Genomic DNA, 19,649 nt, shown 5'->3' on the forward strand with positions numbered 1-19,649 from the left:
GAAATTTCTTAGCTTGTCACCGTGTGGACCGCGAGTAAATGATCAGACCTCGAGAATAAGTTTGCGAGTCGTAATGGATGAGAAGGAAAGCAAAGAATCCCAAAGTTCATCGAGCAAGTGGGACTCCATGGGATCGGAGAGAGTGGAATGGTGGCCGCGTTGAAAAAAGATCCACTCGAAGGAGCCAGCCAATGGGACAAGAGCCGCTTTACCTTACGAGATTGGTCGGCGCATTGTTTTAAGGGAGGCTCGACGCATGCGTGATCCCATGCGTGGGAGGATCGACCACACTCCATGGCCCACGCTCCTCGAGGATCCTAACATCTCGATCCCAACAGATCCCACTAGCGTCCTGAGTCCCAAGTTCCTCGGTTGGGTTGCACACTTTATTAACACTTACGCGTTGGACATACACATTTGGTTCTGATAAGCTCGAGTGATCTTCTGATACGTATTAAAAATATTATATTGGCTTGTCCAGGAAGTTCGTTGCAATTTTTAAGAAAAATTCAAAGGCACATTTGAATTTTGTTTTACAACCTTTCAACTTTTAAGGGATGTATACGTGTTATTTGTTTTCAACCATTCCGATATATTCAGATCTGTACTACCTACTATAAATCAATATAGACTTTCCAGACAACCTGATGCAACAAATAGTTTAGGTCTAACACATTTAAGTCAAAAGAAGAGGTTTCTCTTCTTGGAAGAAGGAAATTTAAATCAACACTAATTGTAAGAAATTTTTACTTAGATTTATAAATTCTGAGAATGATCACGAGAAAGCTTTGGGAATTTGTTATATTATACGAGCCTTTTCTCAATCTTTAAATTATGATTAACTAATTACAAGCATACATAAATTAACATTGTCTAACGAAAAGATTATATTTATATTATTATGTGTAATACGATGTCTTTAAGTGTCTGGAAAGGTCTGGAACGTATACTTCATACATGAAAATATAGATATTAATACCAGTATCATAATGAATGGCTCAGATATTCAATTTTTAATTTTCACAGTACAGGGTAACGATCATTTCAGTCATCGTATATTTCTCTTTCATTCTTTTTACCTGTCTATCTGTACACTGTACTTGCATTCTTAGATATTTAAAGGGTCCATCTCATTCATAATAAACGATAAAAGGAATAAAGAGATTTGCGAATAAATCTGCATACAATATAACGAAATGTTGAGATATAAATGTATATTTTTAAATTGCTCCAAAATAAGTAGAAATTACATCGTCTTTATTATTCGAGATATCGAATGAGTAAAAAACTTCTATTTTAGATCTTCAAAACTAACCGATTTTCCTATACCTTTTCAATGAACAATCAATAACTCAGAATCTTCAAATTAGTCTTCCCCGAAGTAAAATGTTTGACCTCTCATCTCGTATCCCGGAAACGATTCGACGCGCAGCAAGATACTGAGAAACAATATCCTGGATTCCACAGTTTCGAAATCCTCATTCTCCCAGACGGTAAAGAGACTAATTAGTACCAGCAAATAGCGTCACAGCTGGAAGAATCACCAGTCGATTAGCGCTGTCCGTGGCGACGGTTGGGCGCCAAAAGACCAAGTCCCTAATCCTTCCCGATCACTCTTTCGCGACGAGAAGTATCGTCCTCTTACCGAACGTAAGCTGACGGAAAGGCTGCTGGCAGATAAATCGATAATCGTACCCGGTTTTTCGGGGCTTAGGGCTGCCAGTGTTGCTTATTAGCGAAATCTCCCGGCGCGAGACGAAGAGAGGATGACCGACGAGGAACGGAGATGAATCGAGGGAAGGAACTGAGCGGAAGAGGGTGGCTGTGGAAAAAGAAAGCCGACCTATGGAAAAAAAAGAGGGGGCACCTGCCTTCAAAAAGGCCGCCGACTTGATCCAAGCCGCCATTGTTATCCATGGTGCACCATACCGCGAAACAAATACACCCATACAAACCGCCACCCAGCGTACAACTCGAAACACGCGGACAGAGAGAACGTCCGTGAGATTAGCTCCGCTTAGCCACCACTCTTGCAGCCTAGTCTCGGCCACAGGGTTGCTAACCCCCTTCTGCTGACCAGGGTTTTAGATTTTTCCTCGATCTCCGAGACTCCTTTTCATCTTCGCTTACTACCGAGCTCGCAGTTGTTTTCGTCTTGTGCTTTACTCTCATGTTTTATAGAAAATCCAAGGTCTAAGATGCATTTTTATCTTAGATGTAAAGTATGTTTTCTAAATGAACAGTTTCAATAATACTGAAAAATGTAATAGTAGTTAAATGATATTAGATATTTATCCCTAATGTAAAAAATTCAGAGTTAACATAGCTGTAGGTGCTATCTCAATTTTTCTGTAACCGAATAATGCAGCAAGTTAATTAATAGTAAATTAATCGAGAACTCCAAAGTAAAGTGCACATGAGTCAAGTTCAGATGTTACAGAGAAGGAGTCATCGTCGACAAAGACATAATATAAGAATTACAACAAAAAACAAATAAATTTTACGTACACACGCCCAAACCAAAGCAGAAGAATAGACAAAAGTCAGTGACACAATATACCTTTAATATTTAAATATAGCTTTAATATTTAAACCACAATAAAGTTTCTTATGTTAAAAATGAATTGAAAACTATAAGGTGAAATTAAGAAAGTAAAGGTAATGATCCTTGTAATATGTTAATCTTTATAAAAAAGAATCATTTTATCATCTGATTATTTCATAAAGATAAAATTTGCCCTGTACAGCATGTTATTTGGTCGCATAGTTTAAGAAATAATGAAAAATGAAAATACTCACAGAGAAATGAATTATAGGTCATTCGTCACACGACCGACTTCGCCGTTAACATTTACATTTAAAAATCTATCTCTGCATCCAGTTAAATGCGTTCAGCTGTTATGAAGCACCTAACTACATAATTACATAAACACTACAGCAATTATTGCGTCTACGTGAATAAGAATAGTGTTCCACGCGGGTGAAACCGCGGGGTGCAGCTAGTTGTTAATAGAGGAATATTAGTTATGACTCGCGATACCCCACGGCGTAACATTATCAGAGCGTACTTCGCAGGTGTTGGCAATATTTAGTCCATCCTCAGTCTGGCAGATTTCGAGCACGATCGAAGAGGGTCGTTTTCTACATCGTGGATGGCAGTGTGCAGATTTTCGTGGGAACAATACAAGGTCGTCGGGCGCGGGCTGCTGGAAGCGCATTGTTTGTAAATTGTCGGGGAAGATGAGAGTTGTTCCGCTCTGGAAAACAAGTCTTCTTTCGTACACGGCGCAGACCTCTTTCAGCGATCGTCTACAACGAGGCTGGGCATTGAATTTCCGTTTCGCGGCGATTCGAATGGCGATTGATCGGCGACTCGAATTATTTTCTCGATGAAAATCGAGACGGTGGCGAGGGTATTAAGCGGCACGCATGAAAATCATCCACGGGTGTTATTGTTCCGTAGTAAATAATGGCCGCCTTCGGTCGCCTTCCCAGTTACAATGCGGCCGAGCGAACTCCGCGAAGATTAACCTGGTATTTTCGCGTGCAGGGCGCGACTGCTCGAGCGGGAAATAACCAGTGAGAAAGAACGAAGGAAACTGGGAAAGGAAAGGAAAGGTGGGGGAGGGTGGTGGCTGGATGGCGTTTGTTTAAACTCGAGCGACTTCCGTGGCCTGAATGAGTCGACTTTTGTGCATTATGCGTTCGGCCCGCATTGAAAATCCACGTGGCGCCACCACTAAGGGGTGGAGAAAAGGAGTCGAAGAAAAGGGGAAGAATGAAGAGAAAGAGCGAGAAAAAGCCGCAAGGAGAGAGGAATTTGGAGAGATGAGTGCCCAGTCGCTCTTTGGGTGAACGATAAAAGATTTCACCTGGCTGGGTGGCTGGTTGACTGGCTGACTGGCTGGTCCTGGCGAAATTTCGTCGAGAGTGGCCCCGGAGGGGGTGAAAAACGTGCGAAAGCGAAATAAAAAAAAACAACAACTATATGTATATATAAACGGCGCAGACACACGGCGCCGTGTAGGCACTTAAAAAACAAACACCCACACGCGTACAGGTACATCGACAGACCTGGCGGAGAAAAAAATCGAGCGGAGCCATTCAACGCTGAACGAAACAACAATTCGGTCGTCCAATTAATCGCGAACAACGCGCGCCGAGAAGAGAAACGCACGATTCGAGAAATCGAATGGGCCATGCCAAGCCGTCAATTTTTTGTTGCCTCCAACTGAATGGACCAATCTGCAAGGATCCTGGACGAGCTCGCGTTGGTTTTTCGTCAACCCCTTGTTCCTTGGTTTGGGCTCAGCGCGGAATCGAATTCGCGCGGTCCTGTCGTCTGATACCAACGTTCAACGTCGAGGTCCTGGTCTGTTAACAAGTTAAATCTAAACGCGTTATATGAAAACTATTAACCGAAACGTAAAAACATGTTTCTTGAATGCTGTTTTGTTACTTACATTAACACATTCCCAACCGCTGATGTGAATTCACTTCATTCACGTCATTTCAAATTCTATTTCTGGTTTCCATTCCAAATTACAAAAATCTTTTTATTTTATATACCACGTATTTACAACATTCATATTTGAAAACATATTTTGTAATTTTTATCTTCGCTTGAACGATACAAATTTCCAGCGATGTCTAGCTTCAGAATTTTATTATTTTCGTCAATACTCGGTATTAGAAAAGTAAAACATCTTGCCGGTCGCGAATATGCATGTCATGAATTGAACTTATACATACAATTTGTTCGTAATTTGCATTGCAAGTTTCGTGATAGTAAACAGTTTACGACGAATCCTGTGTAGAATTCTGCGAAACACGCCGTCGCCTGCATTTAGTCGATCTATGACTAAATTAGGAAGCACTCCTTGCGAATTACTAACTTCATTCCTCAAAGAGTATTTTGAAAATATTGAATTCATAACTAGATCCAATTAAATTCACATTCGTTATGATGTTGTGCCCAGATGCACGAATTGCAACATACATAGATCATGACTCAATTAGGTCAAAAATAAAGCGACATATTTTGCATCGAGGACTCGCGAGGACAAGTTAGCAGCACTCGCGCCTACAGCATAACCATGTATGGCGGTTTACTAATCAAGACTATAAAAACGGTAACACTTTGTAAATCGGCAGACTTAAAATAAAGACACGGTTAAACACACATCATAAACGTTAAGATCCTTCGAATCATCTCCGAACCCCGGTGAATTCCAATTCTTTAAACCCTCCGACATTCACGATATCCTAAAATCGTTTAAAAATCGCATGAGGGCACACCAGCGAGAAATATAAGAAATATATTCCTTTTGCATGTAATATGACTAGCGCGACAAGGAGAGAAGGTAGAGAATTCAAGTTTAATTAAAAAACTTTCGAGTAAAACAGAAATATGCATGTCGTGATTCTTCGTTCCAGTCATTGTTCACGTACTTGAGAGAAGTACTCGGACTACAACGCTAGCTACTCTTGTGCTTGGGAGGAGTCCTTGAGGGTTAGAATCAGACACAGAAAACAAGATAGATCGAACTTCTAAAAATCCAACGAGTCTCGTACTACTTTCTTTCCCCTCATCTATCGCGCTGCTCGTTCTATCATCAACCAGGATATTTTCGCTGCGTATTCGAGGAGGATCCTCGAGGAGGGTGGCGGAAAGATAGACGAGGACGGGACATTAATAAGCGTAATATATTAGGGAGTCCTTTGTGAGGAGCGGGCGTCTTTCAGCCGCGCGTCAAGCCGAATCCTGGCGGGCCGAGGACCGCGATGAAAAGAGAAACAGACGGAGAATTTCTCTGTCCAGAGGAAGACGAAGCTAGAGGCGTAGCTCGGGGTAGAAAGAGATGGAGAAGGGCGATCCGCGGCGTCCAGGTTATATATGCGCGCGAAGATCCCAACGGGATTCAAAACCATCCGGCAACCGGTCTCGAGACAAATGTGTTCCGCGGCGCGAGACAAAACGCGTGACGACTCGTCGTCATTCGTTAAGCCGTTTTCAGGTTGGAAACGGCGACAGGAAAGGGGAGGCTGGCTGTGTTCGAAACCAATGAAATCCCCGGTGAAAGACACCTCCTTCTGCATTCCTTCTTCGGGGCCGCGTCATTACTCAAGAGGAATACGTGTCGCGAAGGACATTCCTCGTGGGCCTTTCAGAAAGATGTCGAAGGGGATTCAGCCGGAGACGCGCGCCGCGTGGGTAGAATATATTTCGTGGACGAGTCGCCGAACGGACGACTGTCGCTTGCCACTCGCAACTTGCGAGTCGATGCGAGTTCGGTGAAACGGTTTTCGTACAAAATGTCCGATGTTAAGAAGAGACTTCTCCATTTTTACCAGTGTCGAGGAAATTTTCAATGATCTTTCTTTACAGCCACAGTAACTGACGTAGTCTTTGGAAATTTCTTGTATGAACAAGATTTTGTTGAGTTTACAACTGCCCTGCTTAATTTCTTTCAAAGTTACGTACTTGCAATATTCTGTGTTACGTCGAGTGGAATGGGTACAGAATGTTAATAGGATTATGTCTGTTTCATTCATTATCAATATTGTTATTCCATGAAGTAGGGGAAATATATTAAAAAAGATCGCATGAAGATGATTTCGATTTCTTCGTACAATTTATACTTTTAGTAAAAAGAAAATAGTATTTTTGCAAATATAAAAAATATCCTAGATTGGAACATAATCTAAAATGTATCGTACACATATGAAAAATTTTAAATTAATTTTAACGAAAACTGACAACAAACTAGACTTCTAATAACGAACTCTCTCTTCGTTCTCCGATTTATATAGGTCGCACATTTCATAAACTATCGTCGAAGAAAGTATGCAAAAGAACATGCCATGTGATGAGCATTGAGCCATGGTAACCATGTAACGGTTGCTTGTAAAACGGTCTAGATTTTAGACTCTAGAAGCTTCCGCTTATCACCAGTTTATTTGTAGAACAACAAACGGCGTCTAATAACTGATTATTAGTACGAGTACCACTAGTGGGGGTTCTTTTTCTAACGGACCCTCTATTGGGCCGACCAGGAAAGAGTATGAGAAAACCATAGCTCTCCATTTTTACATTTCCCCGAGGCTTCTTACAGTTCTCGTTTAAACTCTAGTCTTGAGCAGTTGTAAGGAATTTTGAGGAGTTGTAAGGAATTTTGGATCCAGAGAATATTCCGACCAGCTCGATTCGAGTTCAATTAGCCAATATCCTCACTTTTTCCTGCTAGCCAATCGCTCTTGGCTCCTGGATTTGTTTTATTTCTGGTGAAGTCTATCGCCCATCGACGACACCTTTTATAGGCTCTTAATGCAAAAGAACAAGAAGCCTCTTTGGGAACAGCGTTGATGATTCCGTAACCGTTCGGTTCCTTACCGGGAGAACTGATCCGGGTCGTGGCAATAATCTCCAGGCGATTTGGAGCGTGTCCGCGTGTGTCAATGTCCCGACGAAATGAGATCTCTCCTCGAACGGGATCAGTGACTGGTATCGATGACTCTTCAGCGTACAGATCCTGGCCGTTTCTGTGACAGAGTAGCGAGCATCAAACGAGAACAACGAGGGTGCAAAGGGTGCGGAGGCTGCGGGTGGTGGGTGGCGGGTGGTCGGAGCGTAGGGGCGGCAGAGGAGAGAGCCAGAGGCTGACGGCAGGGCCATCCTCGAATAACGCGAAGCGTAACACGTGGGCGCAGAGTGCCCGGAGAGAAGATAAACGGATTACGGCCGCTTTGTGTCAACGTGATCCGCTTCCCGTGCACCCGAATCCCAGTACCGTGCTCGCCGTCCGCTCGTCCTCAATGGGATATTACGCGCTCCAGTGCTGGTAACACTGTTCGGTCTGCAGGATGTCGCTTCGACTGATAACCAATTTTCATTACTGTTAATTTAGGGGCCTGCAACTTGCCGCCGCGAACGTGCCCTCTTCTTCTCTCATTCATCTTGCCGTTGGGAGAATTCTTCAGGGCCGCGTCAACTGTCCATTCGACAGAAATGCTGGGTCAACTTGGACCACGCATTCGGGAACCGTGCCGGTATCCGCGATTCTACTTTGTTGGCAGGAATTTCGAAGGGAAATCGACTCTGTAACGCGTGGCGCCTGATGACATCGAGCTCGTAGGATTCAGCGTCGTATGATTCACGAGTTCCTTGCTTCATTTTGCGATATTAACTTAGCGAATTAATTGTATTCGAAGCGGGATTTAACACGCTGACTGCAAACGATGAGTGAGTTTCATTGTAAACGGGTTGTTGCCAGACGCATATTGTTGTTTGTGTGTAGCTATATCGAGAAGGAAGTGTTGTTAAATAGTAGTTTGGCACGTGTATTCGCGAATGAGTTAAAGGGAATAAAATTCAGAAGAGGCACACAAAGGAAAGGCACACAAGTTACGGAATAATTGATACAGATACTTATTATTAATTTATGAGTTCAGCCACAGAGTAATGTACCACACTTAGCACTCTTGCTTACTCGGCAACACGAAACTAACTGTCGTCCGTTCGAATGTCGTCTTCTCGCACACGCGCTGTATGGTTCGGGTATAAACAGTAAGACGCTGAATACAAATTGTAGCTTAAAGAAAGTATCTAAATAAGAATAAACATCGTTACATACTTCGAATATATGAACTCGATAAAATGGGAAAGAAAGAGAGGGTTAGTTTCCTCAACATCGATGTAGGGGGAACATTCAATTCAAGTGTCTTATTCAAATTATTATTTCTGAAACCTGTGAGCACCACGTTGATGTTTATGTTTGTCTAGCAAACAGATTAAGTAATTCAATTTTTGTACATCAAGGTTTTCTTTCTTCTAAATTCTACCGTAAATCTAGAAACATAAAAAAATCGTTACAATTGAGCTTTTTTTTTAATATGTTGCCAAGTACTCTTTGCGTGGTAGTTGGAGAATATGTTCCAAAAAACCAATAGTTACAGACGGTTGGAGAACCACTGATCCAGAGAATATTCCGACCAGGTCGATTCGAGTTCAATTAACCAATATTCTCACTTTTTTTCTGCTGGCCAATTAGAGTCGATCCATATAAAACTAGCCAATTGACGATAGAATTCCCAGGCCCATCCGCAATTCTTGAAGAATTTCAGTAATCCTCTACTCGGCTATAGTTGTACGGGAGTACCGCCTCTCTACCGTGAATGGACGTAACCATTGCAACCCATGCTTTCCATAGAATGCAGGTACAACTTCCGCTCGAACAACTGAATCCTCGTTCTGTCACGCGACAAGGTGACCCAGTCAGGCCGTTCGACGACAGGGACGAGGCCATTGTACTGGCCGGGATCGGCAGTAATCGGCGTCTAACAGTCCTCTCATGCTGGCTAGAGATCAGATCGAGCAGAGACACGCCGAGGGAGGCGCTGGTGGAAGGAGGGATCCAGAGGGAGTCCCCTCGTGGGGATCCATCGCAGACGCATTCCCTTCTCGGAGGATATCTCCTCATTGTGCTCGCTCTTAATCAACAGCTCCCTGCCGTCCTCCGTGGCCGTTCGATGCTTATTGATATAACCCACCCCCGGACTCAACCGTCCCTCGCAGCCACGTACGAGCACCGCTGCACGCGTATCTACTGAATGTCCTGGAAGTATCGTGAAGCGATGATTCTTTCATTGGTTGTCGTGGACCCTTGAACGACGATGCTCTTATCGGATAAATCGTGATTTTGAACTTTTCTCACTGTGTCCAGGTATTTATTCTCATTAGACAATAGTGGTCTATAAAATGCGGACCACCTTTAGCGGAAAACGAGGGACACGAAAAAATTAGAAGTTTGCGGAAACGTGTATTTTGGTATTATACTACTAGAGACAACACATATCTACCATGGATCCAGTTATATTTTTGTAATTAGAGGGAGGTGGAGCATATTGATTTATCAATCATATTAATTCTCTGTTACGATAATTGTCCCCAAAAATTGTAGTAAAACTACTGTTAATAGTTTGAATGATTTTACGAATAAGTTTAAAATACATGGATAAAATTGACTGGCATGGTAGTCTTAATGTTAAAGGTCGTGTCACCTACATTTGGGTGATAAGACTTTTTAATATGAATGAGAGACGTTTATCTTTAAGGTGAGATATTAGAGAAAATAAATTGGGATTGCATTTTTGACCTTTCACGTGGTTAAAGAAGTTCTACGACATATCTTAAGGTACATCCTCATTTCTGTAATAAGTCCTGTTACAACAATTGCAGATTACAATCTATTTAAAATTGATATACAATTAAAAAATCGTATTTTGGCTCTCAGACACTTTCCCATAATAAACTAGTAGGTTTTGCAATAATAACAGACGACAGTTGTATAAATAAGCATTCGTAATGTTCAATCATATAAAAATAATATGTCCTATCATGCTATCCGTCATTATAGAACTCTTTGCGTTTAGTTATCATTATCCAAAGTCGACGTAAGAATTTCCAAATTTCCTTCTACAGGGTGGCGTATAATACGACGTTACCACCCACCAGAAGCACGTTCAATTCGAAATCCGATTTCACGGTTCGAATCTCGTGTTTCACAATGCGTCGCGATGTCAGAGACACCGACAAAATTTAATATTCGATAAGCAATATTTGTTTCGTTATTAATACGTGTCGAATATAATGGGCATACGGCCGCGAGCGCGCGGTCGCGGTCCACACGAGCGTACGTTGAATGGGCGTGTTTCATGCGGCCACCATGAGGTATTTGCATGACAACGGGGAGTTGCGCGTATGTATGCATCCCTGTCCTCCGTACTCGCTAATTAGCCGGTACCACATACCGGTGCGGATTAACGAGAATATTGCATTTTTAATAGAGCGCTTGCCCTCATACCCCGTCCCCTCCCGCGGCGTTCGCAGGGTGGGAGGATTGGGTGCCAGCGATCGAGGGGGTGGCGACAGGCAGTGATTTCAACGACGACCCTGCGCGACGGAACGTTGCCTGTTAACCCTTTGACTGGGGGACGATTTTTGGTGGAAATCATAAGGTGCGCCCTCGGGGGCTGCAACATGCGCATACGCAGCTACAGTACAGCCTTACCAACCCCGAGGTATCCTAGCGTACAACAGACGTGTACAAAAAACAACACTAACGAAAATGTAATGTACAGAGTCACGATAACGCAAACTAAGGTGTTCTGTAAGGCAAAGTAATGTCAAGAAGAATAGAAATAATTGATTTCAAATTTCGTACAGATACATAGTAAGATCCACTGATGACTACCAATCCATCGAAAAGCCGATCATCGCTAGTACTTTGATGGCTTCCGAAGGATTTATTAAAGACGCCGTAAATCGTCCCGTGGGGTGTTCTCGAGCACAACGAGGTTCGATCGGACGGCTTCTGTGTGACGGTGATATTTGAGCAATATGCATTATTAATTTGGATTAAAAATTTTGGAGTACAAATTCATTAGCAATTCATTGAACCACCAGGCAAGAACTATTATACACTACCGGCCATGAATTTCAACACGCCATTACATTAGGAACCTTTCCAAAGAAAGAGGAACATAATTAATGATTGTCATACATATGTATATAAGACACACTATTATTGTAAAGGATGACTGTTCTCATTCAAATTACATCAGCATATACATAGTTGTCGTGAAATATTCGATATTCATAACTTCCCAGACAACGAGATTTACTACAAAACAGTATACGATCTCCACAAAAGGAGAAGAATAAATTATGACTAAAAGTCATCTGTGGGATATACTGTGAGAGAAATGGAAGACAGTCAAAGCTGACACTTTGGAATAATTGGTAGCTAAAATGCCTCGAGTATTTGCCACTGTGTACGTTGATAAGGGCAAGTATATTAATGAAAGCAAAATTTAGGTAAATCATGTATCCAATTGTTTTAAAAGTCTGTCAATGAATTCAAATATAATTACTACCCTTCAATAAATATGAATCCATCACAAAATAGCTTTTTGCTTATGTACCACCTCGAAAAAAATCATAAACATGGTGGTATATTGAAATTAATAGGGTAGTATAATTGCAACAGCAATTTTTATCAAACAGAGCAGCACAATTACTTTTTGCCCTGACGCATTTTATCGATGAAGTTATTAGAAGATTAATCCTTAGACTTTATGGAGCTATACTTAGATTTTAGTTTGTTAATAGATTAAAACATTTTAATAACTTCACGTTGTGTCTTATAATATTTTAAAGATTTTTCAGAAGTATGTTTGCAAATATAATTAAATTTATAATTTATAATATGTGAAAGCCTTAAAAGAATGTCTAATATCATTGTGACTGTGTTCTCAAGGAAGATATGAATTCTTAGACAAAAAAAGGCTACTTGGAATAAAATTTCTTTCCGACCCTCGATTTAAGACTATTGATCCGATTTTTCAACTTGGAACAAGGAATTCTATCAGTTATAGACATACAAATGTATACAAAAATCATGTAATGTGGTACAAGAAAGATAAAAAAAGAAGGTGATATTTTTGCTACAAGAAGAAATATTACTGTTCGGTTAGTTAGATATTAATAAGCTTTCGAATAATTGGAGACTGTTCACCAAACGATTAGCAACGTCACCTATAAGGCGGACCTTGATGAATTTAACGACATTCTGAATTATACGCAATAATAATACTTTTCCTTCCAAAAATAAGTCGTATTACGTAAGCAGAGATTTCATTTAACGTACAATACGCTTGCAAAAGATGAGATGCATGGGCCCCTAAGTGGCTCTGTATGGATCATTGCAGTACTCCATTCGTAATCGAGCCAACGGATGGGAATTGAGGAGTACTGACGTTGGTCATCACCTACTGTATGCGATTAGTTAGGTATGAACATAACCACAAGGTAGACAGTGACGACAAGCCAATAGCTTGGAGTTTGGTAATCAGCAGTTCATGATCAAACATGTCGAAAGCTTTAGAGAAGTCATGCAACGTGACAAACGTAAGACGTCCCGTGTCAATAGCTTGACTATCGCACCGAGACTGTACAGGAGGATGTTAATGGTATTATATCAACGTCGAAAATAATCATATCGGTAAATGCGATTCTCTCAAATTTTGGGAACAAATCTACGATTTTCTTTTTAAATACTGTGTATGTACGCCAGAGTATGTAATCAAGGTTAGGTTAATAACAGCATACAGTTGTGTACCTCGCAATTTGTACCTGATGGTATATATGTTCTTTTTTAACTTACATACATTAACATTAAAACTTATATTAATGATAATACTGTATTATGTTAGAGTTATAATAGTATATTCTTTGGTTGTTAACATTGAGACGTCCATTTCAATTTTTATTTTCGAAACTAAGCATCCTATGAATAAACTGTAAATATAAAAGAGTTTCGACTCATCATCCCCTACAAGCTGATATTTTTTAAAAATTGATAAACATTCCTCTGAGCCTATTCCTCGAAGGCGTATATATACGCCCTCCGCAAAGGCTTAAAATTATCCATAGAAGCAGAATCTCTTCAATGTAAAGGGTTAATATCCCACGAGCAGTCAACAACATAAGATGTTGTAGATCGACGATCCCAGAGAAGTTCCAAGGGAAGGCTATGGAGGTAAACAAGGAAGCTATTCGCGTTCAAGGAACTGTCAGTGCGGATTTTCCCCCTGTCGTTAGGGCATAATTGCAGAGTCGAGTCCAACCGTGGATTCACGTGGGCTCGAAATGTTTTCGTCGCAGAGAGCGAGCTCGCGACCGAAAGGGCTGGCCGACGGCCGAATATATTTTCCTCCGGCGGAGGGATCGATTTAGATGCTCAAAGAAAATCCCGCGTGCATCCCTGGGGTCCAGGTCGGTTGTCGGTTCTCTGCTTGCCCGTCCGCTCGACTAGCTCCGCTGATTGCTGCTGCATCTTTGATGACCTCGTCCAGACAGTGAAGAGGGTGAGGATCGGGGCCACCCCTGCACGGAATGCTGTGCAAAGAGTGAAACGTTGAGATTGATATTTTAACAGACGGATTACGTAAGAAGGGACCCCCGTACGATGGAGGGGCTCGAGTGGTTTGCCTCTGCGAATAGGGTGCACCGAGGAAAGTGGATCTCGGCTGGCCACCCGTTGATGAATGTTTCAGGGGACCCTGACACGATATTTAACGTATACCCTTCCGCGAGAGGACACCGTAACCTTGCAATTCCTTGTTGCTATTACCGTCAACGATTTCTTAATACTTCAACCTTTTCAACTTTTAGGTCGAACCACGCACGACATTTTTATCACTCATAACTGATGCTAAATTTTCCTATCTGGATAGAATGTGCCGGCAACGCTGTGGACATGACTCATAAATTAATAAATTGCTGTAATTTGCTCATTATTCCTCCTACTGCCCCTCCTTCTACACCTGTCGATATCTACCGTGATAACATGTTTGTTAGAATAAAGGATTTTCTAGTTAAGAGCTTTTAACGTATCTTTCTAATCTTTCTAATCTGCGGATTTTTGTTTGTTCTCAGGTAACGAGAATTGGGTCCACCTGTATAGAACGGTGAGTAATAATACGTAGATTGAAATAATTATTGTCAAATTACACCCGATTGTTGCACAGATAATGAATTTAAACGTTGAACCAATTTCGGTTTATTTTTCAACTTAACAGTTAGTCTCGCAGTTATCACTTTGCACTCGACGACAGTTGCATTAGAAAGAGCTAACAGTTGGACGACTAAATTACCTTAGCATTTTTAGTCACGAATTATTGCAAAAGAAGATCGTCAATTTTCTTTTGAAAACAACAAATTTAATATCACTTTGTATTATTAAAATAATAACCTAGATTACAGATCTGTATTAAATCTTGGCGCCCAAGACAAAACGATTTAAATTTGTCTGGCCGTGAATGGGTTAATCTCCTGCGCTGACAAATGTTTCGATATACGCGTGACCAGCGAACCAAGAATTCTTTTTGTAGATATTTTCAGGGAACAATAATTCTGCTTATTAACAGATGATATACAGATGTACATACACAGGATGTCCCTAAAGTTTGGACACAGGGAATAAGGAAAATTTTCCAAGTGTGACATTTATTAGCTGATATAATATTTCCTGTGTCCAGACTCTAGAAACATCCTAGACAATTATATTGTTTATTAACATATTAGTCTACGATAACGTGTGAATATGAAAAGCACGAGTCAGAGGTATCGCACGGAAATGCGCAAAGAACTTTATGACCTAACCACATATGAGGTTAATCATTTTTGTAAAATTATATACATATACAGGAACTTTAAACATTATGAGTTGTGAAATGCAACAAAATATTGCTTAGATTCTCAGACAGTTTGCTTTGCTTTTATTTAGTATATACTCAATTCTTTCGGTATTTTTTATTTAGTTTTCGTGAGTGGAATATTCCTTAGAAAATATGTCAACAGACATTTCTTTACACGTTTGATAGAGAATACAAAAAGCTTGTAAAATTTGTTCTGTCACATCTTGCGAAGAGTCTCGAGTGTCAACGCGTACATTTTCAATTCTGGAACAAAAAAGCTTTCGACTTGCGTAGCACGTGCAGTCCACGAGGTTAAGCAAGCGTCGAGGCCATGGAAAACCTGCGTGGAAGTCACATGTTAATTCCACCGAAAGTGTCGTCACCAACGTCTCGTCATATCCATGGCAAATGAACCATAGGTCCATCAGACACCTGCACGCGATCGAAGGTGTAGGTCTTCCGGCGGCGAAATCAAAGCAAGCACCGTCTCGCAGCGGCAGCCTTGTTCATCCGTGATCCTCATCGGTTTCTAGCTCTATATATAGAGAGGGAAGGAATAGTGTACGCGTTAAGACCGGCACAGCCGACGAGGCATTATTAATCGATTCGTTGCCGAGTGCTTGGAACTCCGACCTTGACAGACGTGCCTGAAAACCGGCGAGATGTAAATCGCGTACGTAGGTGACCATTATCCAACTAGACTGCGCCATCAATCATCGAGTATTTAAATTACGCGCGGTGCCCATATCGAACGCGTCAAAAAGTCGATCGAGCTCGAAAACGCCGATTTAATCGTTTGGCATTCTTACCTGCCCATCTGTAGCTTTCGAATACGGGACTCTGGTTGGTCAGCTCCGTTGCTCTTAAAACTTCCTGGTGTATAAAAGACAAATTACTCTTGCAATTCCAAAAAAAGTAATTCCGTAGTCGGCTTGCTTCCGTTTGGAGTTCAGAATTTCCTGATAGACACAGGTGAAGGAGGATCATCTCAGTATTTAAAATGGGATTTAACTATTGCACCTGAAAAATAGAGGTGATCACTTTCTCCAATGTTAAACGAGATTTCCAAGATGATGGTACCACTAAGTGCCAGTAACCGTTAGATTAAGAATAATGTGAGATTATATTGTATTTAACATGTTTTTATTTGAAAAAAGTCGTTTATCGTTGATATTTGAACGTCCTTCGAACTCATGTTTGATTACTGAAGTTATTATTAGATTTATAAACTGTGGTTGTACCGCGAATCAATGAGAATCAACGAATCATGAGAATCGATGACATTTGTAGTAATATTTATAGAGAAATTGAACTAACGTTATAGAAGACTAATTCTTCAATAATTAAAACGTATTAAAATTGACATTCAACATTTTTTTCAAAGAAAAGGGCGTCGTTTAATGTAGAAGCAGAAAAAAGTCATACAAGAAGATGACCACCCCGTAGATGACCGTACACACGTCAAGACGCAGTTAATATTATTTTCTTTTTCTAGTGCTCGTCAATCTATTTTGTGACAGGTATAATGAGATTGCGAAAATAAAATATATCTTGCAAATTAGTTTCAAGATTGATTTATCATCAGTTTAAAAAATCATCTGTATACCGATCTTAACAAGTTTAGTAGAGCCCCCATTATCCGAACTATGTAAACATTTTTTTTCTAATTAATGAATAAATTAATGAATATATAAAATAGAAACATAAATTTTTCAACGGCTGGTAAAGTAAACGAAACTAATGACGAGGATGTGCCGAAGCATTCGTGGCATTTGTGAAGGAGCTACAGTGACGTGGAGTACAAAGAGAATGTAACTCTATCCACAGTCACTCATGTTGAAGAAGTTATGTGATTTAGCAGTAAAGGAATACGAGATTCTTAAATACTGACACAAATTGTACATTTTTTCTATTTGAATAAATTTAAATTTCATATAAAAAAATGTGATTGTTGTATTATCTGAAAATTCCCTTATCCGATCACTTTTCTCTCGCAATTAGTGCGAATACGGGAGGCTCTATTGGAATTCATGCAATGATAACTAACGGTTGATAACGTACTTGCAGTATAAATTGCCAGAAACTGGTTTGTATCGAAAACAATACGATGGGCACGAGGGGGTTAACCGAACTCGTCTCGCGCGAGGAAAGATGCGAGACGGAAACGTGGCCAAGCACGAGCAGACTAAGCGTGTTATTAATAACCGATAATTTGTTACGTCTCTAGACATCCATCGTCCTCGATTCTCCTCTGAGCCTCGATATTCCTCTAGTTATGTATCAAACGTGCCTCTAACGATCAATCCGACTTGTAGACGCGGACTCGTCTGTACATATGTATTGATCATGCAGGGACTTGGAACGAAACGATGCCACTGATCTGTTTTTGCTTGCGATGACGTACAGTAAGTAGCGAAGCGGAGCCAATCGCAAACATTTAGTAAAAGAGTATTATGTATTATTTAAATAAATCGTCGCAAAAGCGTATCAACGTTGATAATTGTTTTGTTATAGTCTCACGAAATGTACACTAGGTTATAACATTTAGAGTATGTTCTACCTTGGCTCGAAAAATTAAAATTCATGGGATCAGTTTTACACCATAGTTTACCGTATTCATATTATGAGGTTCTATTACACTAATTAAGTTGTGAGATATTCGACTTTGCTCTGGACAAAATTAACCATGTACTTGAAGGATTTGTTGAATACTGTAGTGGTTGAGTTAATAGATTCTCTACGGGATCAATGTAAGAAATTGGAGCTCCTTTTCTGAATCATCGTTGTTTATATTTTTTCGTAAATTAAAAAATGTTTTTCACTGTAATTTTATGCATGACGATCAAAGAATCTTTAGCCACTGAAAATTTCATTATATCGTTAATATTAAAAAAATTATACCGCACAACTTGAGCAGAAAAGAATAATCATAACCAAACTTAGAACGGGCCACTCTAAAATAAGATACGATACAGAAAGACGAAAATATAAACTGAACCCAGACTTGGCCTCCACATCTAAAAATCACGTATAAAATATTATGAATAGATTATTTGATAGACATGTACCACAAAATGTGGAGTATGCTCGTCGCTAATGACCTTGCAGTCGATGGCACGTATAGCCTCTATTAAAAAAAAAAAAAAATTGTATAAGCAAACCCAATTTCGCAACTTTTCTCTATAATTTTTCGATTATTGCAGCACAAACAAAATTATTAATGCGGAAACTTTTCGGAATCACCGCTAGCAAAATATTTCAAAAAACAAAACCACAGACTTTCCTTATAGTTACATATTCGTGATTTTGACTCACTGCGTGCGAATTCGGAGTAAACTGGTCCGATAGCGCGGTTGTTCGGTTATTTGCGAGCGGACGGTCGTTTCGACGAAACGATTTCGAATGCCGTCGCGGACGAAGGCGTCGGTATTTGGGACGCTGCAGCGTCGGAGGGAAAATATCTCTCGCATCGATCGTCAGCGGACACGGTTGTGACACGTTCAACGTGTTTCACGGTGACAACGCGATGGCGTAAAATCTCTCGAGAGTCGCCTTAAATATTGTAGGATCTCATTAAAAACGGCCGCTTCGACGCGTCGTGGAATAATGACGCCATTCCCCGCGGTGAATTCGTGCCAGCGACGGCGTGCACCACCTTTCGTCAATAAGCTGCCCCTCAAAGAGCCGTATTAAACAATATTATTATTAAACATCGTGTCGAGCCTGGAGAGAAATTATTTACGACGATTCCGTGCGCGATTATCCGCTCTGCTTTCACTCGGATATGCGGACGGGTAATTAGGGGAATCTGTCAAAGTCATCGGGCTAGGTTCTGCGCGCGATCTCGAATGACTGATTTGATCCAGAATTCCGTCAAACGCTTCGAACGGCGGGGAATGGTGGATGAGAATTCGGAAGGAAGCAACCTTACTCCGGGAGAAAGGGAAGTTCTTTTTCTTCGATCATTTCTTTCTGAACGCACGAATTAAGTTGTCGATATGTTTCCATGGATGGAGACACTATGACAGATGATATTCAATTATTAATACGGTCGAAACACTCTGCAACATCTTGGTTAGCACATATCGCAACACATGGGTCACACGCAGGTCATCTTTATTATTTGCATACATCAGATTGAAATAGAAATTCTTTATAGATTTATTATTATTTAGATAGAAATTGCATAACCATTTATACTTTCTATATTTAGTATTAAGTATAGATTCATTATCAAAATACGGTTTATTGGTAATTATGTAATAATAATTGCTTATAGATTGTGTTCGTCAGATTACTTTAATCGATAGATGTATGTACGATATATTGAAACAATGACGTTTAATTATTATTAATAAAGGAACGTTAGATTTGGTACATTCAGTATTATC

General features: G+C 40.5%; 2 long non-coding RNA genes across 2 annotated transcripts in view; one reads left to right on the forward strand and one right to left on the reverse strand.

Moving 5' to 3' along the window:
• Nucleotides 1-14,511, forward strand: part of LOC128876321 (uncharacterized) — a 420,681-nt gene extending 406,170 nt beyond the window's left edge. Inside the window, exon 5 of the long non-coding RNA XR_008456998.1 lies at nt 14,498-14,511. This is a non-coding gene — a long non-coding RNA (uncharacterized LOC128876321). The remainder of the gene's footprint in view (nt 1-14,497) is intronic.
• Nucleotides 14,512-14,852: 341 nt separating this feature from the next.
• On the reverse strand, nt 14,853-19,224 carry LOC128876324 (uncharacterized). Its single transcript, XR_008457001.1, has 3 exons — nt 18,574-19,224; nt 16,068-16,278; nt 14,853-15,905 (listed from the first exon to the last, which is right to left on the reverse strand). It is a non-coding gene; the product is annotated as an uncharacterized LOC128876324 (long non-coding RNA).
• Between the last annotated feature and the right edge of the window lie 425 nt (nt 19,225-19,649).

The sequence above is a fragment of the Hylaeus volcanicus genome, chromosome 5 (genome assembly GCF_026283585.1).
Source record: "Hylaeus volcanicus isolate JK05 chromosome 5, UHH_iyHylVolc1.0_haploid, whole genome shotgun sequence".
Classification (NCBI taxonomy): Eukaryota; Metazoa; Arthropoda; class Insecta; order Hymenoptera; family Colletidae; genus Hylaeus; species Hylaeus volcanicus.